At 37.3% G+C, this 27760-nt stretch overlaps 1 long non-coding RNA gene across 3 annotated transcripts in view; it reads left to right on the forward strand.

Annotated features, from left to right (window-relative positions):
* Window positions 1-17281: 17281 nt before the first annotated feature.
* Window positions 17282-27760, forward strand: part of LOC146403832 (uncharacterized) — a 139022-nt gene continuing 128543 nt past the window's right edge. The window contains exon 1 of one of the 3 annotated variants that reach the window (XR_014843664.1): window positions 17282-17483. This is a non-coding gene — a long non-coding RNA (uncharacterized LOC146403832). The remainder of the gene's footprint in view (window positions 17484-27760) is intronic. The other 2 variants (XR_014843666.1, XR_014843665.1) reach the window with 2 other exon arrangements.

A 27760-nucleotide genomic window follows, 5' to 3' on the forward strand; every position in this document is an offset into this window, starting at 1 on the left:
ATTACCAAGTAATGAAATAATGGTGGTTTTCATAAGATTTTACTAGTAAGATCAATATGGGCAAAAACATTGAATACAGAAATTATACATAAAAAAGTACCCACTGGCTTTCAGACCACAGAATTGCTGTGCTAAGATCATTTAAAAGTTGCCTCAAGGTTTCCTGAGTGACACTAGACAAACATCTAATTCCTGTTCTTTTACCGACTAACTTGACTTGGTTGACATGCAAAGATAAAGAAACTACCAAACTGAAATAGCTTTGGAGTTGGTATGAATCACAGACCCTCTCAGAAGCTCTCTCTGGGATTACGTTATGGGTATAAACACAATTGCTTTGACACTCCAATTTCAGGGTTGAGTGTATTTCCCCATTCAGCATCCTCTACAACATTGGAGATGGAAGATATTTCCACTGCTGGACCCTAGTTTCCTCCGTAGTTTTAAACAACTCTTTACTGAACTTTTAGACAACTCTGCTTTCACCAAGTCTCTCCCATTGCTGGAGCCCTCACTTATGTATGCTACAAGTCCTGCTGTCTAGTTTGGCTTATTTGAAATTTCTTTAGCCAATGTTTACAAGTAACAAATGTTGGCAAGGATGTTGAGAAGAAAGAAGACTTGTGCACTGCTGGTGGGAATGTAAATTGGTGCAGCCACAAATACGGAAGTTCCTCAAACTCTAAAAATAGAACCACCATATGATCCAGCAATTCTACTCCTGGGTACATATCCGAGAAAAACAAACACACAAATTCAAAAAGATATACGCACCCTGATGTTCATAGTAGCATTACTTTTTACTACAGCCAAGATATGGAAGTAAACTAATTGTCCATCAGTAGATGAATGGACAAAGAGAATGCGATATATATATGTGCAATGAAATATTACTCAGCCTTAAAAAAGAATGAGATTCTGCTGTTTGCACCAATGTGAGTAAATCTAGAGATAATTATGCTTAGAGAAATAAGTCAAAGATAAATTCTGCATGTTATTACTTATATGAAGAATCTAAAAAATAAAACAAACAAATGAATCATGACAAAAAAACAGACACACTGATAAAGAGGACAAATGTGTGGTTGCAAGTGGAGAGAAGAAAAGAGGGAGGGGCAAGATAAGGGTAGGGGATTAAGAGGTACAATTTACTATGAACAAAATTAATAAGCCACAAAGATAGCTTACTTATGCATGGCCAATATTTTATAATAATTTTAAATGGAGTATAATCTATAAAAATATAGAACTACTGTGTTGTATACCTGAAACTAATATAATATTGAAAATCAACTACATTTCAATAAAAAAATTCTAAAATATACCAGAGTTCCTGCTGTGGTGCAGTGGGTTAAAGATCTGGCATTGGTGGCTCAGATTTGATCCCTGGCCCAGGAACTTCCATATGCCACAGGTGCGGCCAAAAAACAAACAAAATAAATATTATAATGTACAACAAGTTTACATGAAAAAAGTTTTTGTGGTGAAATCAATTTGGAAAAACTGAGGTAAAGTTAAACTGCAGAGTTTCTCAGATTTTAAGGGCACAAGGTTTATATCCAAGGTGAAATGTGGAGCATTTTCCAGAATAATTTCATAGTAGAACACTTTTTTTCTCAATAGAGAGCCCTTTGAAAAATGATGCTCTGGTTGGAGGTTATATAGCATTAACTCTACCTATGCACAAAATATTAACACAACCTATTGCAATCTGTGTCCACTGTCAGCATTTTGGCTTCATTTACCAGTTCCTTGTAGTCATGCCGTTGGTGGGAGAGGATGGGAGGAAGGTTGTAGAATAGGGGACTGGGCACAACTTTTCAAGGGCCCTGAATCAGCCTCATTATCAACTAATTTTGTAGAGCTATTAGAACATTCAGAGTTCCTTCTTAGATTCCTTAAGATAAATTCCTTCTTAGAATTTTTGCCAAGTTCCCCAGACCTTCAAATGCTTGAAACTGTATACTCTTGCGAACAGAAGATCTTGTAAGTAGATCTATAGACTTTGATTGCCATAAATAAATGCCCAGGTTCTTCCCGGTTTTATTTCCCAGATAAAACCTATCTAGAATAGGTTGTACAATTTCAATCTTTAGAGCTGGGCAAATAAATAATTTAACATGCAATATAACAATAACATAGAGATCTTATGAGTAAAGTTGCTCTCTTTAAAGGATTGCCTTCCATGATTCTAAAAATTAAGTTAAATAAGATGTATTAAGTATGAAACATGATGCCTGCTACATAGCAACTGAATAAATGATAATAACTCTCTTTATGATCAAATTCTGATGACCCAGCTTGTTTTAACCAACTAAAGCCATATTCTCTGGTCACTCTCTCTAAGGAAAGACAGTTAAAAACCATAACCTGTCAGCCTGCAAAGGCCCTTTCCTGGAGACTGTTTTTGAAATTAGGCCATCTGAATACCTATTCTCTAATCTTGTTCATTTTGTTTGAATTGTGAGGATAAGGAACAATTACATCATCTCAGCTTAGCTGTCCTTTGTGAACCAAGGACAATGTGGCAACTTAGAAATTTTTTGTATTTTCCTGTTTTTCCCATTTTGAGCAGATTGGGTTCAGTTCAGTACATGTGGAGTGCCAAAGGGTCAGGCCATCATTTTGAATTTCTGAAGCTTATAATCTCATTGAAGACAAAAGGGTGACTATAAAAATGATTATAATATAAATTGGAGTAAACTAAGCAAGATATATCAAAAAGCTATGGTAAATTGGAGGAGAGATATAGTGTGGCTGGAGATGAAGAAATACATCTGAATTGAAGAGCAGATATGATTGTCTTGAAGGCTGGATAGGATTATAATAAGTGGTTATAAATAATTAAGATATTCTAGATATGAACAAAAAACATAAATGAGCTAAGTAAATATAAAAGTATGGAGAAGAAGCCAGTGTATTTGGGTAACAGCTAGCTATAGTAACCAAAATAAAAATAATACGGTATTGGCACAAAAACAGACACTGGATCAGAGGAAAAGAATAGAGAACCCAGAAATAAACCCATGCACATATGGTCAATTAATCTTACACAAAGTACCAAGAACATACAATGGGTAAAGAATAGTCTCTTCAATAAATTATGTTGAGAAAATAGAATAACTGCATGCAAAAGATTGAAGCCAGGAGTTCCTGTAGTGGCACAGTGGAAATGAATCTGACTAGTATCCATAAGGATTCAGCTTAGATCCCTGGCCTCGTTAAGTGAGTCTGGAATCTGGCATGGCTGTGAGCTGTGGTGTAGGTCTCAGGATGCAGCTTGGATCCCGCTTTATTTTGGCTGCGGCATAGGCTGGAAGTTGTAGCTCCGATTAAACCCCTAGCCTGGGAACCTCCATATGCCACAGGTCTAGTCCTAAAAAGAAAAAAAAAAATTGGTGCCAGACCTCTATCTTACACCATACACACAAAAAGTCAACTCAAAATGGATTAAAGACTTGAACATGAGACCTGAAACTGGTAAAAGCTCCTAAGAAGAAAACATTAGGCATAGGCAGTAAGCTCTTATGGCATTAGTCTTGGAAATAATTTTTCGGATTTGAGACCCAAAGCAAAGGTAACAAAAGCAAAAATAAACAAGTGGAACTACATCAAACTAAAATCTTCTGTATAGCAAAGAAACCATCAATAAAAAGAAGCAGTAACCCATGTAATAGGAGAAAATATTTGTGTACCATATATCTGATGAGGGGTAAATACACCAAATATACAAGGAACTGATACAACTCAATAGCAAAAACAATACAACAACAACAACAAAATCTGATTTTTTAATAAGAATGGTTAGAGGATCTGAAGAGGCTTTTTCCAAAAATGTCATACAGAAGACCAATCAGGTATGTGAAAAGGTGCTCAACATCATTCATCATCAAAAAAATGCAAATGAAAATAATGATGAGATATCAACTCACACCCATTAGAATGTCTTTTATCAAAAATACAAGAGATAGCAAATGCTGGGCAGGACATGGAGAAAAGGAAACCCTTTTATACTATCAGTGGGAATGTAAAGTGGTATAGTTACTATGGAAGACATTAAAAATAGAACTAAATTAAAGAATTAAAAATAGAATTACCATGTGATCCCACTTCTGGGTATATACCTGAGGAAATGAAGTAATAATCTTTAAGAAATATCTATACTGTCTTGTTCATTGAGCATAATTCAGAATAGCCAAAGAATGGAAACAACTTATGTGATCGTCTACAGATGAATGGACAATAAATTGAGAGACAAGGTGATGGGCAAGGGATGGTGACTTTATTTGGAAAACTGGCAGAATAAGGTGATGGTGGATTCATGTTCCAAAGAACCATCTTGCCTGAGTTAGAATTTTAGACTTCTTTTATACTAAAAGGAGAATGATTTTAGTCAAACATTTCTTGATTCCAACCAGCCTCTAGAGGAGTTATGTTAATTTATTCCTGACTACAGTCATTTGCAGGTAGACCTGGTCCGAATATTTCTCATGAGTTAAACAAAGGTATTTTAGCTTAATCCTCATTACCTGGGAGGCAAGGTTCCCAGAGATGGGCCATAGGGTATAATTTAAGCTTATAGGCAACGTCCCTTTAGTGACTAATTTGTAACAGAATACATTGTAATATTTCAAAACATTAATTTTGGGTACATTGAAAATTAAAACAATAACATAGAAAAGCAATTTTACAAGAAATAAAATGTAATCGTATATATTATTTACTTTTAATGTTCACATTATAATCACGACGTACTGAAGTTTTACTTAACAAAAAATGTAATATAATTATTTTGTGATGATGCAGTAAAGAGAAGTGGTTCCATAAGAGAAAGTCATTATTTAGTGTTACATAAAAATGGAGGTAAATAGCAGTAATGACAGAAAAGAAAATTAAAAGCAGGTCCCTCTGGGGAGAAGGATTATGAGGATGCTGTTTGGTTTTTTGTTTAATATAAGCCTTTCAATAATAATTTTTAAAAATCAAGTACCTATATTGATAAAATAATTTCAATAAAATTAAATTTGATACAAATAAAAATTCATTTAAAAAAGTTCATAAAACTTTAACTATAACTAAATAACTATAACTGTTAGGTAAATAGAACAGACAGTGCAGGAGACTACAGCTCTGATTTGACCCCTAGCCTGGGAACATCCATATGCCGCAGGTGCGGCCCTAAAAAAAAAAAAAAAGACAAAAGAAAGAAGAGACAATAGGTTTTGTAGACAATGAACAATGAGAAGTTCCTTGTGGCCGAGTCAAACAAAGAGTGTTGAAGGGGGAGACTAGTGAAAGAGGTGATGATGGGCTTTGAATATCATGGTGAGTTCTTGGAAATTTATACTGTGGTCAGTAAGAAGCTAGCTTGAGCTGTAAACAGAGGAGAAAGAAAAATAAATTCATTTTTTGGAAAGATACCTGGCACTAAACTGGAAAAGACAAAAATTTGGAATGTAGAATAATAAATAGCTGTTGCAATAGTTTTCAGACATGATGAGGGTCACAGAGGCAGTGGAAATAGAAAAAGATCCAATTCAGGAAATATTTCTGAGATAAAATCAGTAACACTTCATGAAAAATTGGATGTGGAGAACGAGGGACATATTCTAGGATAAAGCTAAGCTTTCTAACAAGGGAAACTGGGAGATCATATAATTGAGACTAGGAAAAGTGGAAGAGAAAATTCTGCTGTTACACATATCTGAAAAAATCAATAGAACACATATTTCTCCAAAGTAGGTGGCACACCTAGACAGTTGGTGTGGTCATATACACAAAGTTGGATGTGCTAAAATCAATTTTCTTTATTTCTCCATAAATGAAGTTACTTTCATTCATAAGACTTCAATTTCAGTTATAATGGAAAATGCAACCTTGCTATTTAATGTAACTCAACCAGACCCCATTATAGCTCATTCACCATTGGGTAAATATTTACAGTCTGCAAGGATTTTACCAGCTTTATCTCCCACTTCCCTTATGACCAGAAGGGAGTGATCTCGGTTCCTGGCCAGGCTAGCTAGTGAGTAACCAGAGAGTTCGGTGGGGTGGGGTGTGAATTGTCCTGGCATCAAGGGAAGCATGTCCATTCTATGGGGCTCACATATTTTTGCTGACCTCAGGTTGTACCCCTCTTTCTTGCACAGTGGGCCCAATTCCTACATCTGCTGTCAAGGTCCATAGTCTTACCACAGCTCCCACCTCTTTGAGGCATATGTTATGCATTCCAATCTCCCTGGTGAAGGGTTACTTCTTCTCAGCTGGCTCTCAAAATTACTTCCACCTCTTGATCAAAGGGTATGATTCCCCAGCATTTTTCCTGCAGCTTGCTGGCAGAGGCTGTAACTTATTTATCTATTTATTCATTTATTGGCTCTTTAGGGCCACACCCACGGCATATGAAAGTTCCCAGGCTAGGGGTCCAATTGGAGCTACAGCTGCAGACTACACCACAGCCACAGCAATGCAGGGTCTGAACCGCCTCTGGGACCTACACCACAGCTCAGGGCAATGCCAGATCCTTAATCCACTGAGTGAGGCCAGCGATCGAACCTGCATCCTCACAGATACTAGTCGGATTTGTTTCTGCTGCACCACAAAAAAAAACCTCCCAGGTTGTAACTTTTAAGCCCACATTCTGGACACCTCCCATAGACGCAGCAGCTCTGGTACTCAGGGGTCAGGTTGAACTCTAGGTTTCTCCGCAAAAATCAATATGCATGTAGAAAAAAATCCACTTTTCCCTCCTAAACTATTGAAATTTTTCTTCTTCCCTGGTTGAACACAATTTATTTCTTAAGGATTTATGAGCTCACATTTATTCTCAGTACGGAATTGTCTATGCATAACTTACAAGGTTACCAAAAAAAATGTTCATTTATTTATTTTTTATTTTTTATGGCTGCACCTGTAGCATATAGAAGATCCCAGGCTAGGAGTCAAATTGGAGCTGCAACTGCCGGTCTACACCATAGCCACAGCAATGCCAGATTCTTAACCCACTGAGCAAGGCCCGGGATCAAATCCCCATCTCATAGACACTATGTTGGGTTCTTAACCTGCTGAGACACAATAGAAACTCCAGGAAAAAAAAAAAAGAAAGATAACTGTTAATTATTGCATTTAGGTGTCATGGATCCTTTTTTTTCTTTACTAATCCATATCTCTCTCTCTCCATATGTGTGTATATATATATATATTGTGTGTGTGTATATATACACACACACATATCTATATAGTTATATAGATATATGTATAAATAGATGTGTGTATATATATATAGTTTTATAGATATATGTGTCTACATAGACGTTTGTATGTGTATAGCTATTTCAAGTAAATATCATTTAGTGGGGATGAGGAAGGTCACAATACATGTGAATCTGACAAGTGAAGGCCATGGCAAGAGTACAGATATATCAACAGAAATACACTAAAGGCACTAAGGAGCAAGACGAATGGTTAAGACTTAGAGGACATATCTTCACAGAAAGAATGAATAATGACACACTCATCAGATGCTCCATGATTAATTCATGATTCCCCTACATAACCCATGGTAAAGGGAAAGAGAAGGGAGTTTGGAGGGAGGAATTCAGAGTTAAGCAGTTACACAAAACAGACTGTTAAAAATTGGTTATAAAGAACATTTTTATTTCTTCAAAACATAGACATAGTATGTGAATTCTTCTAACAAAAGAAAATATAATAGGATTTAATAGCAAATTGAGATAAAACTAAATAACACAAGACCTTCCACCCAGAGAGCCAAAAGAAAATGTTCTCTTAAATTATATGTCAAAGTAGAAATAAACTGTAAAATATGTATAGAATTTGACAGTAATGAAAACTCTAGATATCAAAAACTAACAGATAAAACAGAAAATCAAATAGCTTTAATTATATTAATAAACAAAAATTCAACTAAAAGATTGAGAAAAATAACAAAATCAACTAAAGAACGAAGAAAAAAGTGAAGATAAAATAAAATTGATACATTTTATTTATTTATTTATTGCATTTTTCTTTTAGGGCCTCACCCTCAGCATATGGAAGTTCCCAGGCTAGGGGTTGAATCAGAGCTATAGCTGCCAGCCTCTGCCATAGCCACAGCAACACTGAATTGGAGCCATGTCTGCAATGGCTATACCAGAGCTCAAGGCAACACTGGATCCCTGATCCACTGAGTGAGGCCAGGGATTGAACCCACATCCTCCTGGATACTAGTCGGATTCATTCACAACGGAAACCCCTAAAGTTAATAAATTTTAAAAGCAACAAAAAGTCACTCTAAGAGCAGTTTTGAAAATGCCAAAAAATGTTAAAATATAGGTAATCTAAATAGAGATATCATAAGTACACAAAATACAAATGCTGAGTGAGTTATCATAGACGTCTGAGAATTAAAAGAAGTGTAGAATATGGTCTTGCTCAAAGTTATGCAATTATATTTGAAAGTCTAATTGAATTTTTTAAACCAAAACTACCCAAGAAAAACTAGAGAGTTGAAAGGGACCAAGTACTGCAGAAAAGTATTTAAAGGCTTACTCCCTCCATAAAATTATAGGCCCAAGTGGCAAAATAGATAATTCCAAAGCTTTAAAAATACGTAAATTTACTATTATTTACACCATGTCCGGATATTGCAAAGAAAGGAATTTTTCCACATTTTTTCATAGACCCAGGACAATATTAGCACTAAAGCTGTTAAAATAGAGCAAAATTAATTTTATTTCATAAAAAGTTAGCTACTCTTTCAAGAAAAAAAAGAAAGCCAAATCAATTGGAAAAGATAAATGACAAACTGTGAAAAAGATGTTCTTTAATAGATATTCTAGACAAGGAGGTAATATATTTAATAAACAAGGATGTTATTCAAACGCAGAGGAAAAAAATAACCAAATAGGAAAACAGGTAAACATTTGAAATCATTTTTTTTTGCTTTTTTTGGGGGGAGGGGCTGCACCCACAGCATATGGGTAGGGGTCCAATTGGAGCTACAGCTGTCAGCCTATGCCACAGCCACATCAACGCAGGATGCAAGCCATGTCTGGGACCTACACCACAGCTCATGGCAATGCTGGATCCTTAACCCATTGAGTGAGGCCAGGGATCAAACCCACAACCTTATGGTTCCTAGTCAGATTCTTTTCCACTGCGCCATGAGGGAAACTCCTGAAATCATTTTATTTTTTTTCCCAATGAATTTATTACATTTATAGTTGTACAATGATCATCACAGTCCAGTTTTATAGGATTTCCACCCACAAACACAGCACCCCCCCCCAAACTGTCTCCTTTGCAGACCATAAATTTTTCAAAGTCTGTGATTCAGTATCTGTTCTGCAAAGAAGTTCATTCTGTCCTTTGTTCAGATGCCACATGTCAGTGAAAGCATTTGATGTTGGTGTCTCACTGTCTGACTGACTTCACTTAGCATGATAATTTCTAGGTCTATCCATGTTTCTAAAAATGCCGGTATTTCATTCCTTTTAATGACTGAGTAATATTCCATTGTCTATATGTACCACATCTTCTTGATCCACTCCTCTGTCGATGGACATTTAGGTTGTTTCCATGTCTTGGCTATTGAACATAGGGCTGCAGCAAAGATTGTAGTACATGTGTCTTTGTGAGTCATGGCCCAGGAGTGGGATTGCTGGATCAAATGGTAGTTCTATTTTTCGATTTCTAAGGACTCTCCATACAGTTTCCCACAGTGGTTGCACCAATTTACAATCCTACCAACAGTGTAATAGGGTTCCTTTTTCTCCCTGAAATCATTTTAAATTAATGTTAAAAACCACCCACAAAATTAGTAATAAAATTAATCTATGCTGGGATATCATTTTTCTCTAAACAAATATGCAAAAACAGAAAATTATTGACAAAAATAATATTTTGACCAGGGTGTGGATGTAGATGTGGAATGGAGATAAATTAAGCCACATCCATTAAAATTTTAAATGTACTTCCCTTTAACTGAATAATTTTGAGTTTTTATGTATTTGGTCTATAGCTAAATGCACAGCACGCATTTCAACATTAATTTTAGTATTTTTACAATAACAAAAATCAAAAAACAAATGAAATTGTCCATCAGTAGATTATGCTATATATACCCACGTAAGTGTGTACATGCTGTATTCATTCAAAGCAATGTCAGGTCTGTGTTTATTGACAGGACAATAAACAGACCGATTTCCAAAATCTGTTAAATGAGAAAAGAAAGATGTAGAGCGGTGTGCATGTGTTATCTTTTGTGTCAAGAATGGACCGTATGTGTGAGTGTGTATGTATGTATATATATGCTTTTATTTTCATTGAATGTCTGTAGGATGATCTAAGAATAACTGTCAAGAACAGTTGCCTCTGAGGAATTGCTTTGTATTGATTGCAGTTTGTTTTTAACACGTGCATGAATTGTCTACTTTAGCAAAGAAGGACGGAAAGAAAGAAGGAAGGTAGATGGGAGGGATAGAGAGAAGGAAGGGAATGAAGGAAATGAGGAAGGAAGGACAGGTGGAAGGAAAGAAAAAGGTAGCCATTGATGGAAAGTAATGAGTTTAATTTCAGATGAATTAAATCAATGCTTCTTCAAGACCTCCAGGGATAAATTTCTAGTGAGCAGATGGAATTCCAGTCTAGAGGATGACAAAGAGAGAGACTAGAGTTTAAAAAATTGTGATTCTTCAATGTGTAATAGAATTTTGAGGAGTGGATAAGATCAATTGAGAGAGACATGAAAGTTACTAAGAGAGAAACAGGGGAAATATAATATTTAAAAGGCAGGCAGAGGAAGAGGAGTCAACAAATGTCAGAGATGACTGGCCAGAGTGAAGGAAACAATAGATCAGAGGGGAGGAAGTGTCAAGAAAAAAACGCATACTCTCCCGTGTTTTTTTGTTTGTTTGTATTTTATTTTATTTTATTTTATTTTCCCACTGTCCCATGTGTTTTAATGCCACTGAAGAAGCCCACATATGGACAATGAAGGTAAACCAGAAGAGAAATTCTTTTGTTCCTATGTTAAGTAAGACTACAGTATCCCTATGCTTATACTCTGCAGATGTAAAATACTACACATTGAGTTGGTAAAGTAGACTATATCCCTATTTCTGATAATTACTATTTTTGCTTTGTAGGGGACTAACATGATCCTGCAAAAACCTAGCATTTAAACTCATGAATCAAAGAGTGAATAAATATACAATGTTTGACATATTGTATGAAATCAGTAAGCAGCTGTTGAATAATGTTGAACAAACCAAACATACAAAATGTTAACAGTTTAATAATGATATTCCACAACCATAAATTAAATCAAGCAGCTATGAAACTGAGAAGTAATCAGCTACGGGAAAGAGCGAGCTCTGTTTGTATCCTTGCTTCTCCCTAATTATAAACAATGAGTTTAAAACCCATCCCGGTTTCCAGCTGTGGTTCAGGGAAGGAGAAAAGGAGGACGGGAGGGGGAGAGGGCTGTTCATGCATTATTACCACTGTGACAGGCAGCAACACAAACACACACATGCACACATAATTGTTGCAATACAAAAAGAATGAATAAAACATAAAAATAAGCATTTTCCAATTAGTATATTAAAAGTGGCTTAAGATGGCATTTAAATAATATGTAACTATTACAAAGTAAAAGAGGCATTTGGAAGACATTCTGGCAGTTTCTTACAAAAGTAAACATGCTTAGCATACAACCCAGTAATCACACTCCTAAGTATTTGAAAACTCACCTACACAAGAACCTGCAAGTGAATCTTTATAGCAGCTTTATTCATAGTTGCCAAAGGTTGAAAGCAACCAAGAGATCTTTCACTGCGTGACTAAGACAAACTTAGCAAAGACCTGGGAGGTATCTCTTTGATTATGAAGAAAGACAACAATCAAAACAAAATACTTTGAGTACTTAGAACCTGACATTAGCATTGAGCCTCTAAGTGTGAAAAAAATATGTATTTCTTCTCTACACACATTAAGCAATTTTAAGAAACATTTATTTGTTTGTTTCTTTATCAGTTTCTTTTCTTTTCTTTTTTTAACAGCTGCACCCATGGGCCAGGGGTCAAATGGGAGCTACAGCTGCAGGCCTGTGCCACAGCCTGTGGCATATGGCATATTTGAACTGGCTCTGTGACCTGTGCTGAAGTTTGCAGCAATGCCAGATCCTTAACCCATTGAGCGAGGCCAGGGATTGAACCCCCATCCTCACAGAGACAATGTCAGGTCCTTAAAACACTGAGCCACAAGGGGAACTCCTATTTATCAGTTTTTTAAAGAGTTTGATTTTGAACAGTTAAGATACCTTACAACTGACTATATTTCAGGTAGACATGTACATAAATGTTTTGTACCCAATGGTGCTTTTTATACCTTCTCTCTTTTTTTAAATCACTATTTTCATTATAACATAACCAAAATTCGCCTAAGTCACAGGTTTAAACAAGGCCATGGTCCATTGATAGTTTCCCCGAACAATGCTACCATAAGTTAACCCACTAGCTGACTGGCTTTCCAGTTTTTGAAGCCACTTTAGCTTTGTTAAATGTTAGAAAACATCTTAAATTTTGTGCAGTGAATGCTGTTAGACATCAGTAAAACATGACTTTCTTGGGGGGGAGTGGCTTTTGACTATAAGATAACTCTTACCAAAGTTTTGGTGAGCTAAATGTAAATGAATCAGAAATGTATTATATTTCCCTTGAAATACACAGGGATTTAGAAGTCAAGGAGAAAAAAGTCTTGGCAAAAAATATTAGGAGGCTTTGCCAAACCCAAAATACTTGAAAAAAAATTATCTGGATATTCTCAGAACTCTAACTGCCACCAGTTCTGCCTATCCTTAATTTTTATAGTTTGACATTTAATCATGGAATCTGGTGGAACAGTATTGAAGATTTGGGAGGAGAGTGAGTTACTGCCTAACTGCCATTTATTCAGCAAAACTCTGTGCTTTTTATAATTAGCTGTCTAACAAAATTTCAATCTACATTCGGATAAGCAGTTTTTCTATTCTGACCTGGGTTCACATGCTGCTCCCTCCAGTTCCAGCTGCTTGACCTTGAGCAAGTGACTTAACCTTTCTATATCTCAGATTCCTTATCTTTAAAATGAACATAATAATATCATATTACTTACATATAATACATTTAAGACCATGGGGGCCTAGTAAATATTAAATACATATTAACACTTTTTGGATATCATAACTGCTTTGGTTACTGAAGACATACCACATACAAATAACGTTGCTTCCCTCATCCCTATGAAAATCATAGGAATTAAACATCCAGGCTCTAATTATGCTGTATGACTTTAAGTCCCCACCCAGTTTTATTTCTGAATTCTCCCACCCCTTATCTCCAATATATTCTTTTCCTGTGGGGTTGCTCTTAGGTTTCATCTGCAGAGGAGGAGTTGACTCAGAAGTGTATATAAACTTCTATCTGGGCAGTTGGTGTCAGGCACTATTTCTCTGGTCCTACTGTCCCATGGTTTACCACACTGCGGGAGCTCCATTCCTGGTTCCTTCTAGTGCTCTTTCTGCGGTAGAGGAGTTTCATGACAACACCTTCCCCACTCCAATCCTTGACATCATCAGTAGAACTATTAATATCAAAAATAAAGGCCAAGTTTCATCTTGAGGTGGTAGCTTTTCCCTAAGATGGTGCTCAAAATGGATCTTTCATCATGCATGCATGCATTTATGCATCAAATATGTATTGAGGATATAACAAATGACCTATTATAGAAACCTCTTTTTATGAAAGCTATGTAAGTCAATTCATCATTGCCATTCAAAAATGTGCAGTCTAGCTGAGATGATGAATCCATAAATCATGAAGTTATTGTGCAGATGAGGATGAACTGAGAGAGAGAGAGACCGTGGTGCTGGAGGAAAGGCTGAGAGCTCTCTGCAAGATGAAGGGGTCCAGAAAGGCCCTGGAAGATGTGGGGCTTGAAAGCTCTGTCTTATGAAGTCAGACAGTTATTAAAGAGAGGAGGCAAGGACATTCTGAGAACCAGAATATGCAAGCTGAGGATAAGGGCAGGGAATTACATGGGACAGTAAAAAGGTACAGTAACAACAAGCACACTAATGTTTTTTGAGGATGGCTGCACACAGGAAATATATATTAGATAGATAGATAGATAGATAGATAGATAGATAGATAGATAGATAGATATAGATCTATACCACTTCCTAATGGAATTAAATAAATGCTCAAGAGTCTTAATTTTGGAGCTTCAAGAGTTTTAACATTGACCTCAACTCCCCTGACGTTTTTAATCCAGGGTACACGGGTGCTGTGTACAAACTCCCAGTGACCCATTTAACAGACCTTGGTTCCGAAGTTCAGCTGACTCCCTCCTGCTCCTTTCTCCTAGACCTCAAATACACAGAAGCTGCAAACATGTTCCTTGGACCTTTCACTCCTTCTGGTTTCCAACCTTCTGGTTTCTTAAAGCCTAGGAAAATGAATCTCTAATTATTTCATACAGTTTCAAAAAGCTTTCTTATTTGAATGAAATTTTTATGAATATCCTCTCATCTGGACAACATCAAGTCAGGAACTTTACAAACATGTGATCAAATGCAGAAAGGAAGCAAATGACAAAGGTGGTTAATGTCAGTTGGATATGGTAAATATTTCTAGGAGAAAGAATCTACTTTTATTCATGAAGAAGAGACATCGCCATTAACTAATAAAAATGTGTTTTAAAAATTTTAGTGTAGCATTCCCAGCATGGCTCAGTGGTTAATGAACCTGACTGGCATCCATGAGGATGCAGGTTTGATCCCTGGCCTCGCTCAGTGGGTTAAGGGTCTGGCATTGCCATGAGCTGTGGTGTAAGTCACAGACACGGCTTGGATACCACTTTGCTGTGGCCCTGGCATAGGCTGGCAGCTACAGCTCCGACTGCATCCCTAGCCTTGGAACCTCCCTATGCCACAGGTGTGGCCCTAAAAAGAGAGAAAGACCAAAAATAAATAAACAAATAAAATAAAAATTTTAGTGAGATAAATGTAACTTGAAGAATGTTTTTTTCCATCTTTTTAGGGCCATACCCATGGCAGATGGAAGTTCCCAGGCTAGGAGTCAAATTGGAGCCGCAGCTGCCAGCCTATGCCACAGCCACACCAACGAGAGGTCCAAGCTGCGTCTGCGACCTATTCCACAGCTCACGGCAATGCTGGATCCTTAACCCACTAAGTGAGGCCAGGGATTGAACCTATTGCTTCACAGACACTAGTCAGATTCATTACCACTGACCCATGAGGGGAACGCCGAAGAAATTTTAACAAAGAATTGTACAGAGTTTTACAAAAGTCTAAGAAGAGTTGTATCACTAATCAGAAAAATATGTTCTGTTAACTTTACAAATGAGTTCTTTGTACATGCTGTTCTGTTGGCCTGGAATGCCCTTCCCTTTAACTGGTGAAATTCTTATCTTTTGCAATTCATTTTATGATCTACCTTTTCTTCTCTGATATGGTGCCCATCTAGAATTCTGTTCAATTCTACAGTCTTATAAAGCACTGAGCTTTCCTCTGTTAATTATTATTATTATTATTATTATTATTATTATTATTATTATTATTTGGTCTTTTTCGGGCTGTACCCGTAGCATGTGGAGGTTCCCAGGGTAGAGATCAAATTGGAGGTGTAGCTGCTGGTCTACACCACAGCAATGCCAGATCTGAGCCATGTCTGTGACCTACACCACAGATTACGGCAATGCTGGATCCTCAACCTACTGAGCGAGGCCAGGGATCGAACCTGCATCCTCATGGATGCTACAGATTCATTTCCACTGAGCCACAGTGGGAACTCCTGATTTTTTTAAAATCAGAGACATAACAACTCAAATCTGACTTTCTCTTCACTCCCAATCTTCATGGTTGGTTGATGTTTTGTCTTGAAATCTCTCAGCTTCTTAGTTAAATGAAAAGGGAGACTCATTAGGGAGTCACCAATGTTTCCTGGCAGGTATGGAAGTTTTAGGATCACCACCTTTAGGCTGAGAAATCATTTGAGATATAATATGATCTTCTTTAGGTTGAGATCACACATTGATTATAAAAGCAATCACAACAATGGGAAGTAATTAATTCATGCAAGCATGCAATCTTTCAGCCTTTATTTAGTACCTACACATCGAGGCATGGCATTAAGCAGAATGAACAGTCATTACTCACTTAAAAATTATCTACACACATGATATAGGAGGGTAGAATTGCCTGCCATTAAATAATTTGAGAATTTTGGTCAGAGTTCTCCTGGAAAATCTGAAATCATTGAACAGAGATGAGACATCTACAGTGAAAACATAAAAATAATATTTTTATAGTTTGCTCAAGATGAAAGAGACTATTGCTCTTCCAGGCTTCCAAAAGCTTTTGTCATTGGCAGGATTTTTATTAAGAATCCTGCAGGTCAGGTTCAAAAAGAAATTGACATTGTGCTTTTTAATTTTCATTTATTTCCTTTTGAGATTTTTGGATAAAGGTGAATCATGTTATAAAGTATTTAGTCATTTTTATTATTACTTTTTAAGTAAGGAATTAGATTCTGCAGTCTTACCATGATTTAATTGATCAGATCTAAGCCATCGAGAAATTCAACCTATTGATTTCATCCCTTGTATTTAAGACTAAAATTCCCTTTCCTCCCTAATATTACTGACCTTTACAAAACGCTCCCCATCAAGGGTCCTTCTTCATGGTGTCACAGGTGCCAACAGAATGGGATGAAGTTTGGTTCAGAAGCAAAGGAAAGCGTTATTTTAGTCTGTCTTTTTGGGGACACACACACACACACACACACACACACACACACACGACATATAGAGGTTCCACACACACACACACACGACATATAGAGGTTCCCAGGCTATGGGCTGAATCGGAACTGTAGCCGCTGGCCTACGCCACAGCCACGGCAAGGCATTAAACCACAGCTCATGGCAACTCCAGATCCTTAACCCACTGAGTGAAGCCAGGGATATCAAACCCACATCCTCATGGATACTAGTAAGGTTCGTTAAGCACTGAGCCACTATGGGAACTCCAGAAAGCTTTATTTTAGATCAAAGAATGGGTCTGGCACAAGCTCATGCTCCAAGGGAGCACAGTCTACTTTCCCTGAAGGCCGTGGGCGGGGCTGCTTTATAGGACTTCCTCATGGGGGTGGGGGAGGTGGAGATCTCGCGGGGCTGGGACTTCCACGCAGCTCAAGGCTGCAGACCTCAGGGTGCGGCTTCTCCGTACAGGGGTGGTCGCCGCCATCTTGAATTGAGCGCAGCAGTGTGCAGCGCTTCTGCGCAGAGCCGCCCGCAACCTGAGGTGTCCACACAGCTGCTTCCCATGAGGAACGCAGGCCTCAAATGTGGGGAGCGAGGCCTCTGCTTGTGGCCCCCCCCCATAAGTGCGTGAAACCAGAGTAAACACCAAGGAAAAAAAGGTTAGACGTTATTTTATTATCCAGATTCTGCTTTTATTCCCTGGGAATGGTTAATGGGCTTTGCCGGTGGCACTAACTTTGTAAAATTATTACAATTTTTGACTTTTTCCAAAAGTAACTGACAAACTTTATGAAGCGAATTATAAGGTCTTCTCTTAATACAATATGAGCATAAATAAGTGACACAAAACTCTCAGGATTGAAAAGCTGCTGAAAATATACCTTTTTTTGTTTAGCTTTTTTTTCACTCAGTATAATTATTTTGAGATTCACCCTTGTTGGGCATATCATGTGCAGCATAGAATTCATTTACATAAAACTTTGCTAACATACCAAAAGCCAAGGGCAGGTGTCCTGGGAAAAAGCAGGGTCCAGGGAAGCCAGGACAAAGGAGCAGAGGGGTAACTTTGGGAGCTTTGGTGACTCTCCTTATCTCCATTGTGCTGATAGTTTCATATGCATATGCACATGTCAACATTTATCCAACTGTGTAATTTAAATGTGTGGAGTTTACAGTATGCTAATTATAGCTCCCCAAAGCTGTTAGAACATTGTTTAAAAATCATGAAAATAAGCTTTTCACACTTTTGCAGAGAAATCACTCCAATGCCTCTTACAAGTTAAGTCCATTAATTTCATTAATTGCTTGCTATCTTATTTTCAGAAATTTTGCCTCCCAGAGTATTAAAAAAAAAAAAGGAGTTCCTGTCGTGGCGCAGCAGAAATGAATCCGACTAGGAACCATTAGGTTGCACGTTCCATCCCTGGCCTCCATCAGTGGGTTAAGGATCTGGTGTTGCCCTGAGCTGTGGTGTAGGTCTCAGACACAGCTGGGGTCTGGCGTTGCTGTGGCCTAGGCCGGCAGCTGTAACTCCAATTAGACCCCTAGCCTGGGAACCTCCATAAGCTGTGGGTGCAGCCCTAAAAAGCCAAAAAATTAAAAAATAAACCAGGAAAACAAAAGGGTCAAAATTTTCCCCGTTATACGTGAGCAAATGCACATCCAGATGACAAAACCTCGGTCCAATTGATGACTTATTTTTAAGAATAAAGGTGAAAATAATGACTTATGCCTTACGAAAAGGCATAATAACAGCTAATTACAAAATTTATCACCATGTTATCAAATTCTATTCCTTGTAATATTAGGGGCCACCTGCTCTGGTAAAGTCCTTTTTTATGAAAGTACTGTCCAAATCAAAACCAAAATAGACAGTAGCTAATTGTAAACATCAGGATTTCTCTGAGAATATTCAGCTTGTATTAAATATCACTTCCCACACTGACACTATCAAAATTAATCAAAAAGGAGCTCAGTTAATCAATAACTAGCTTATAATGCCTTAATTTCAAATTAAAATAATCTTGGAGTATTTTGCCATGGATTTGTATTACCATCAAATACATATTTATTCATGGGAGTTCCCATTATGGCTTAGCAGGTTAAGAACCTGACTATAATCCACGAGGATGTGGGTTCTATCCCTGGCCTTGCTCAGTGGGTTAAGGATCCGGCATTGTTGCAAGCTGTGATGTAGGTCAAAGATGCTCAGGTCCTGTGTTGCTGTAGCTGTAGCTCTGATTTGACCCCTAGCCTGGCAACTTCCAATGCCTCGGGTAAGGCCCTGAAGAAAAATTATATATATATTAATATAAAATTTAAACATTTTAGTGGTAATACCAATGATCTATTATGGCAATACTAATATGTTTTATTTTTTTAAATTTTGTTCAGTTTTACTACATGCATTTTTAGCTAGTGGATGCTTCTGACCAAACAGAAATTTCTTTTTTTTTTTAATGATTTTTATTTTTTCCATTATAGTTGGTTTACAGTGTACTCTCAATTTTCTGCTGTACACCAAAGTGACCCAGTCACACATACGTATATACATTCTTTTTCTCATGTTTTCCTCCATCATGCTCTATCACAAGTGACTAGGTATATATAGTTCCCAGTGCTGTACATCAGGATATCATTGCTTATCCATTCCAAATGCAAGAGTTTGCATCTATTAACCCCAGATTCCCAGTCCATCCAGCTCTCTCCACCTCCCCATTTGGCAACCACAAATCTATTCTCCAAGTCCATGAATTTCTTTTCTGTGGAAAGTTTCATTTTTGTCATATATTAGATTCCAGATATAAGTGATATCATATGGTATGAAATATCTTGATTCTTTGTTGTGAAATTCTTCTTATGCCCTGGATGCAATCTGCTTTAACATTATGCTGCTTAATGTTTCACAAATGCATTATAGATTTTTCCAGTTCTGTCCCTTTTCCTATGCTGTTCTCTTTCCTAAGTCACAAAGTATACCTCAGAAAGCATTTTTCAAGAAGCAGATTTAAATGTTGAATGAAATAATTTGTTAAAAAAAAAAACAGTATCCAATGTCTCTATATTAAATAACTGCAATAAGTGGTAGTTAATATTTTTTCACTGTTCCTTCTTTGCTTTTGCATAATAGTGGAATTACCATAGTATATTTGGTATGCCTTTTAGTTATCTTTTTAGAGTATTAAACATCTGCTATACTCTCTCCTTGCAAAGGGCGAGGACAGACTGCGTCTGATTCACCTGTATCCTTGACAGCTAAGTGTGTTATGTCTGCTACTAGGCACTTAATAAGTACCAGCTGGATTTAGTTCATTTGAAATTTATGAAGAGTTAGGAGATATTCCATGACTCTTAGGGATCATCATCTTTGTAGAATATAAGCTATCAGATCACTTCCCCTAGGTTTTTTCCTTTTGTTACAAGCAGGTAACTGACCCAAGTACAAGAGTATTAAGAAGGTGATATATTTGAACACTTAGGGAAGAACTTGCATCAGTTGTAGTCTGGCTCCATCAATCCCGAATTTTCCTGGGTCAGGAATGGAAGTTAATTTGTTGGTGGATCATATTTTACATACTGACTGAGGTCCACTGCAATATGACATTGAGTTTCAATTAAAGCTCAAGTATAACAGAGTTAGAGTTTGAATTTCAAAAAGATCAACAAGACTGTCAAATATTGAATCAGTGTTGGGCTATTTGAGAAAAAGCGGGTAAACATTGTTCTGAGGTCTTTCTGAATATCTGCATTTCTCCAATTTCTTATGGCCTTGGAAGATTTTAACAACCATTCAATATTTATTAATATCCATCTCTAAAAATTAGTCTCCATTCTTTTTTTTTTTTTTGTCTTTTTTTTAGCTATTTCTTGGGCCGCTCCCACGGCATATGGAGGTTCCCAGGCTAGGGGTCCAATCGGAGCTGTAGCCACCAGCCTACGCCAGAGCCACAGCAACGTGGGATCCGAGCCGCGTCTGCAACCTACACCACAGTTCACAGCAACGCCGGGTCCTTAACCCACTGAGCAAGGGCAGGGACCGAACCCGCAACCTCATGGTTCCTAGTTGGATTCGTTAACCACTGCGCCACGATGGGAACTCCTCCATTCTGATTAATTTTGCCATCTGGTGGAGGAAATAGACAAGAAAGTTAACTAGTAAATTACCAAGATAGTAATAAATAGTGCAATGAGAAAAAAAAAATGATGAAGTGTGGAAAATAGGCAGAGACATGCTTTAGAAAGCATGGCTAGGGAGGGTCTAGTTGAAGAAGTACTATTTAAAATGGAGTTCTGAGGGATGGCAGGTAATTTATGCAAAAATGTAGTGAAAAGATTTCCAGGCTGATGATGAGAGCAGGTCCAGACCTGAGGAAGAAAAGTCCTATAACAACCTTCTGGACTATTGTTAGCTTAGAGTATGCTATGAAATGGGCAGATCTATCCAAGAAATTGCTATCGTTTCTTTGAGAACAAAGACCACATGGAACTGACAATACTTCTTGAGGGGAGATTTCTATGGGTCAGACACTGTTTGAAATCCTTTATACATAACTGTCTTAATCATCCCAGCAGTCCTATGTCATTGCTATGACCTCCATTTTATAGATGAGGAAATGGAGACACAATGAGGATAGATAATTTTCTGAAGCTTCAAGTCTCGTTTCAAACAAGGTTTTAATCTTCAGAGTCCATATCACTTTGCTATTTTGCATCCTCTATGTTTTGGAGCCTTCAGAAAGCTAGTATGAAAATATCATAATCAAGCTGGCTTGGAGAATAATGGGATGAGCCAGAAGAGGATATGATGGGATGAACTGAAAAGTCCACAGAGGCCTCTCTCCCACATACTCCCCTCCCTTACGTATCCCTCCTAGGACTGAGGGTAAAAGTAATTGGAGCATCAGAATTAGTCCATTAGTCCAGTAGATATAAAGCTGAAGGGAGACATAAAGCTAGGATACCAATTAAACGAAGAAAATACATGTGTATACAGAAATGGTTAATAAGGCATTTCACATTCTGGTGCCCAGAAGTTCATCTATCTAGCAGTGATGGCTGATGCCAAAACAGTAGACAATAAACCTTAGGGTTCAATTTGAATTGTATATGTGTGATTTCACATAATTTTTCCAATTTATAATAGCTGCATAGTCATAGGATGGCTGGAATTCAGAGATGGAACCTTTCTCAGCGGGAGAATTGCAAGAACAAATTAGGAACCTAGTCAGTGGAGAACTAAGAGCAAAAGGGAAATCCATGAGAAAAGATGAGCTTGAGGAATTTCCATTGTGGCACAGCAGAAATGAATCCAACTAGTATCCATGAGGATGCAGGTTTGATCCCTGGCCTTGCTAGTGGGTTAAGGATGAGGCATTGCCATGAGCTGTGGTGTAGGTTGCAGAAGCAGCTCAGATCCTGTATTGCTCTGGCTATGGTATAGGCCAGCAGCTGTAGCTTTGATTTGACCACTAGCCCAGGAACTTCCATATGCTGCAAGTGTGGCCATAAAAAGAAAAAAAAAAAAGAAGGAAAAGAAAAGATGAGCTTGAATGCTAGAGAACCGGAATATTAAGGTCCTACACTGATCACTAGTATTATGGAAGTTAAGCTATTACTGGCCTAGGTTTCTTCATTGTCTTCTTTCTTAGGTAGAAGGCCCCCAGACCCTGAGTATTAATCTATGTGTTATCTGACCCAGTTTGAGAGTCATGACACTTAAAGACTAAAGAACAGTTGATATGATAGGGTACCAAAGCAGAGGTTACCCAATCCATAAACATGTCTTGACACCCATCATGTGCCAAGGTAATAGGATGCTTCCTTTGCATCTGTCTCCTCAGATAAGCCAGTGGAAAGACAGAATACCCTTAGACTCTTTCTTGACTGTTCCTCTCCAGGCTAGGTCCTTATAATTAGGAAGAAATGTAGGCACAGTAAATGCTTTAATTAAAAATAAACTGCAGTAATCATTGTACATAACATGTGCTTTCTGCCTGTTAGATATTCCTGAGTGGGTCTAAGCCAAAAATTTGAGAGTATATAACAATAAAAGGACCAAGATGTGTGAGAGCATTAGAGATTGCCAGGCCAAGAGGACATCACGGTCTCATAAAGTTTTTTTCTTAATTCATCCCAACTCACATTCCAGAAATCTCCAGTTTATTCTTCCATCACCTTGTCCTGCCATAGGCATTAAATCTATATGGAGAATGGCAAAGCCTTCAAGAAGATAGCTTTTCCTGTCTATTCTCATGAAGAAAATAAGTGTGACTGACCCCAGTGGAGAGACTTCTCTGATTCTCTCCTTTATTCTCAACACCCAAAGAGGCTATTTTTTGGTGCTGCTGTAAACTGAGAACACAGAAAATGCCACAAAATGTGTAGTTGAAATAGTTGTATGTGCAAAAAGACAGAATACGAGGACAGGGTATTATCTGTAATCTCATGTATGTATTCCTTAAAAACAGTGTGCCACACTGATAATTATACCAAATGAGAAATGGAGATTAGGATGATCAAAGCAGTATTCCACTCAGGGGCAGAGTGAAGGTCTCAGCATCCTGTTTAAACTTAGAAACAGAGCAAATCATTTAGGCACCGAAACACTTTTCCAATCACTGTTTCAGTAAAGTAAATGGCTCCTTAAAGAACATGAGGAGCTAATGGAACTTCAGAGAGTAGAAGCGATCCAGTTTTCCATTCTATGTGGTGGAGAGAGTGGGTAAAGGGGGCTAATATATTAAAATCAGGTGAGCTCACAGACACAGCAGCCGTAGGAGGCTGACGGAGAGTCCCTTGCTTCTTAAGTTCTCAAAGAATTAATGAGCAAGTATCCTGAATGCAGACGTGCATTATGCTCAGGTCAAAGAGAGTATAGTCCCCTGCCCCCACTGCCAAGTTCCCTCTAAGCCAGAAGCTAGTTTTCTACCTTTTGGAAAAGTATTGAGTACAAGCAGGCACTAAGACCTCTGCTCAGGAACCAGCCAAACTGCTGGCCGTGGTTAGTGGAAATGCTTATTTGTTCTGGGAAGCAAAACTAGTGGGAGGAAAAAGGCAACTTTTGAACAGAATACTAAAAAGAAACAGATCTTAGGAATCTGGTGAAACTGAAACTTTTAATCCAAAGAAGATAATAATGACTGAATGGAAAATAATCTTCATCCTCTCGTATTTTGATTTCAAACTTTGGAAATTTTTTATGGTCTAGAATTGCTGCCATTGCAGTGTGTAATGGTGCCTCATTGGCTGTTATCGGAGTTATTTCTTCTTTTAACCTCAGGTTAACTGATCACAGCAGAAGCATTAATTTGGGAAATAACTTCAAAGAGAACTGTTGCAAATGAGAGCCAGTCAGCTAATACTGGGCTCCTTTGGCTTCCATGGAAGAATGTCCCCATTATTAAACAAGGGAGAGAACTATACATAGGTAGGGCTAGTTTCTAAACTTAGCTGTTGACTGTCAGAGGATCTCTTCTGGGTACTGATGGGATCTTACTAATGAACAGGCTGGTTTTAGGGGAAATATCAGTGTAGTTGTGTGCTCATTCATAATCCAGGTCCAAAAGTGCCATATTGCTCGCCATTTGGCAAATCCAATTGAGAAAAAAAAAATACTACAAATTAGAACCAGGAAGATAGACAAGGTGCTGCATGTATTTCTAGTTTAATAGGCTCCTCTTCCCTACAGTGGGTACAGTCTCTAAGTTATATGTTTTAAAGCAGGAATTTAAATTTTTATCTAAAGTTCTCTCAATTCTCCATGGAAACATCTTGGACATCTTTTTTCTTTTCTGTTAAAGTGAAAACCGTAAATGAAAATGTAATGAAAATTATATCCAGTTTTTTTTAGTGAGTTTTCGAAACTCACTAACTTGCTGTCACCTCAAGTTATGTTTTATTACTTGAGGTGATAGCAAAAATGGTAACTTTTGTTCTTTCATTGTTTTTCAAACTATTTGTTTTATCAAAGCTTTTATTTGTTCATCAGTTTTAAGTGTAGTGTCTCAGGCAAGCCTCAAATTCAGCTCTTTCTTTAGGTACCTGTGAGCCTGAGACAACCTGTAGAAAAATTCTATTTCATGATGAAACAGCAAAAAAGTATTCTGGAGGAAACGTTAAACTATTTGGTGGAGTAGTAGTTAGCATTAGCTTTTCTATTATAAAAATGTTACCTTATACATGTTTTGACTTCTGTTTAATGTTTCCCAATTCCCAGGCTGCTCTTTACCTAACATCAGACATCCAGTTAGTCTTCTGAAGTAATAAAGTATATATTATTTCAATTTCTATATTCAAATTAGAATTTGGTTAGCTTTATCATCTAGAGTGGTGGATTGGGCAACTGTTTCTACTCTCAAAATTTTAGAATCAAGGCATTCAAAACTACTACAACCAAATTTTAGCTGAGTGCTAAAGTTTTATTAACTGTACATGAATGTGAATGCACTTTCATTAGCATATTAAAATATTATTTTTTATTTGCCTTTTTAGGGCCGTACCTGTGGCATAAAGAGATTCCCAGCCCAGGGGTCAAATCAGAGCTATAGCCACAGCCTATGCCACAGTCACAGCAATGCCAGATCCGAGCCATGTCTGTGATCTACACCACAGCTCACGACCATGCTGGATCTCCAACCCACTGAGCAAGGCCAGGGATCAAACCTGTGTCCCCATGCATACTATTCAGATTTGTTTCTGCTGAGCCACGACGGGAATTCCTAAAATATTACATATTGGAACTTTTTTGTCAACTGTCTATCTGTGAAAGCTCAAATTAAGGGAACATATAGCACTCTTTTAAACTTGTGGAGAAAATCTCTTTCTGACAAGACTATTTGAAATTTGATATGATCTCTAAAATGGAAAAATTTAAATAGTGGAATTACCTACCGATATTTCAGTGGAGAATGTGGGCAAATTATGGTAGTTTCCTAAATGTTTTACAAAATTCAAATTGCGAAAATGAGAGATTTATTTTTATTTAGGAGGAGGAAAGTCAAAATGTAGAAAATATTTTACTTTACAAATAATAAGAGTCATAAGAAGTTATATTACACCCAACAAAATGCCTAACTTCAGGGAAAGATCAAAAACATATTAATGAATAAGTGTTTGATGATTTACCATCAGCTGATAGATCCAAAAGCAAGATCATTTGTCTTGATGCAGTTGCGGGTGAACACAGAGCATATGGAGAATCCATCTAAGACATGGTTCCTTGGCTTTCTTTACTCCAACTACTTTCACTTCTTTAATCACTTGAGTGATTACTTATGATAACAGTGGTTGTTATTGTTATTATTTATAACTGCTTATTCAGTCTTTACGAGGAGCAATGCCATTATTTAATATTTATGAAGTTTTCACTAATTCACTAGTACCCATGCCAAGAAATCTACATACAAAATGAGTAGTGGGTAAGAGTTAATTGGCCTGTGTTCAAATCCTAGCACTGCCACTTACTAGCTGAAGATCTCCTTGCTTACGTTGTAAAAGCTACTGGTTCCAACACTATTCAGTATGACAAAACAAATACTTTGAAAACCCCTCATACCTGGAATTATTAAAATTCAGTCTAGAATATTTAATTGCTTTAATTCATCCTTGAGCTGACACAAAAGGGAGAAATCCAAGAAACATTGTAATAAAAGAGGGACCAGGTGGGCAGTCTCAAGGAGACTTCACCCTAAGCTGGACCCCATCCATCAGTGTAAACCCACCACCCTGGAGGGGATAGCTGGGAAACTCGCCTGACCTGATCTTGGCACTAGATGGTAAGAAAATAAAATTGTCCTTGAGAATTTGTAACCACAAGCTAGCCCTTACATGACAGATGTTTCCAGTCCAAATCCACTCTGTCTTTGCGGTCTGCAAAATCTGAGTCAAGAAAGTTAAAATAGTTCCAGATTGGTAGTGTCCTTAGGACACTAACTAGAGCAAAAGAAGCCTCTCTTAGAGGAATGGGCTTCAACCCAGGCATCAAGTAATGTTCAGATCACCTTCCCGGTTGTGTAGGGTCAGGGAGGGGAAGGGAGCATTCTGTCAGATCACAGCAAAAGCAAACCAGCAAGAAATATTTGAGATAGCAGATATGGAGTATGAAATAATTGCATTTAATTTATTCAAGAAGTAAAAGAAGCTTAGAAATATATAAAGGGAATATGATGCTACACATAATGACTGAGCAGTTTTGAATAAAAAACAATTACCTATTTGAAAACCATAACTCAAATGTGTTGCCATTTTTTTAGAATTATGTCTGTCCTTTTCAAATTGACTTATTCAATAATTCTGGATATAAAAACTTCCAGAAGTACATTATAAACTATTTCTTCCAGTACATGCTTTGCCTTTTTTAATAATTGAAGTTGATTTACAGTATTATATTAGTTTCAGCTGTATGGCATAGTGAGTCAATATTTTACAGATTATACTCCATTTAAAGTTATTACAATATATGGCAATATTTCCCTGTGCTGTACAACACATCCTTGTAGCTTATATATTTTATACCCAGTAGTTTGTACCCCTTTATCCCCTGCCTCTATCTGGCCCCTTCCCCCTTCCCTCTCCCCACTGGTGACCACTAGTTCTCTAGATCTGAGTCTGTTTCTGTTTTGTAATATACATTTATTTGTTTTATTTTTTAAATTTCCATATATAAGTGATAATGTACAGTATTTATCTTCCTCTGTCTGACTTATTTCACTAAGCATAAAACTCTCCAGGTCCTTCCATGTTGTTGCAAGTGGCAAAATTTCATTCTTTTTTATGATGAGTATTATTTCATTTTGTGTGTGTGTGTGTGTAACGATTTCTTTTTCCATTCATCTATTGATGGACACTTAGGTTATTTCCATACCTTGGCTATTGTAAATAATGCTGTTATGAACATTGGGGTACATGTATCTTTTCAAATTAGTGTTTTTTTTTTTCT

This window comes from Sus scrofa, chromosome 4, assembly GCF_054392235.1.
Source record: "Sus scrofa isolate SSC_HxYL_T2T_F1_AM1 chromosome 4, Sscrofa_HxYL_maternal_Yorkshire_Landrace_v2.0, whole genome shotgun sequence".
NCBI lineage: Eukaryota > Metazoa > Chordata > Mammalia > Artiodactyla > Suidae > Sus > Sus scrofa.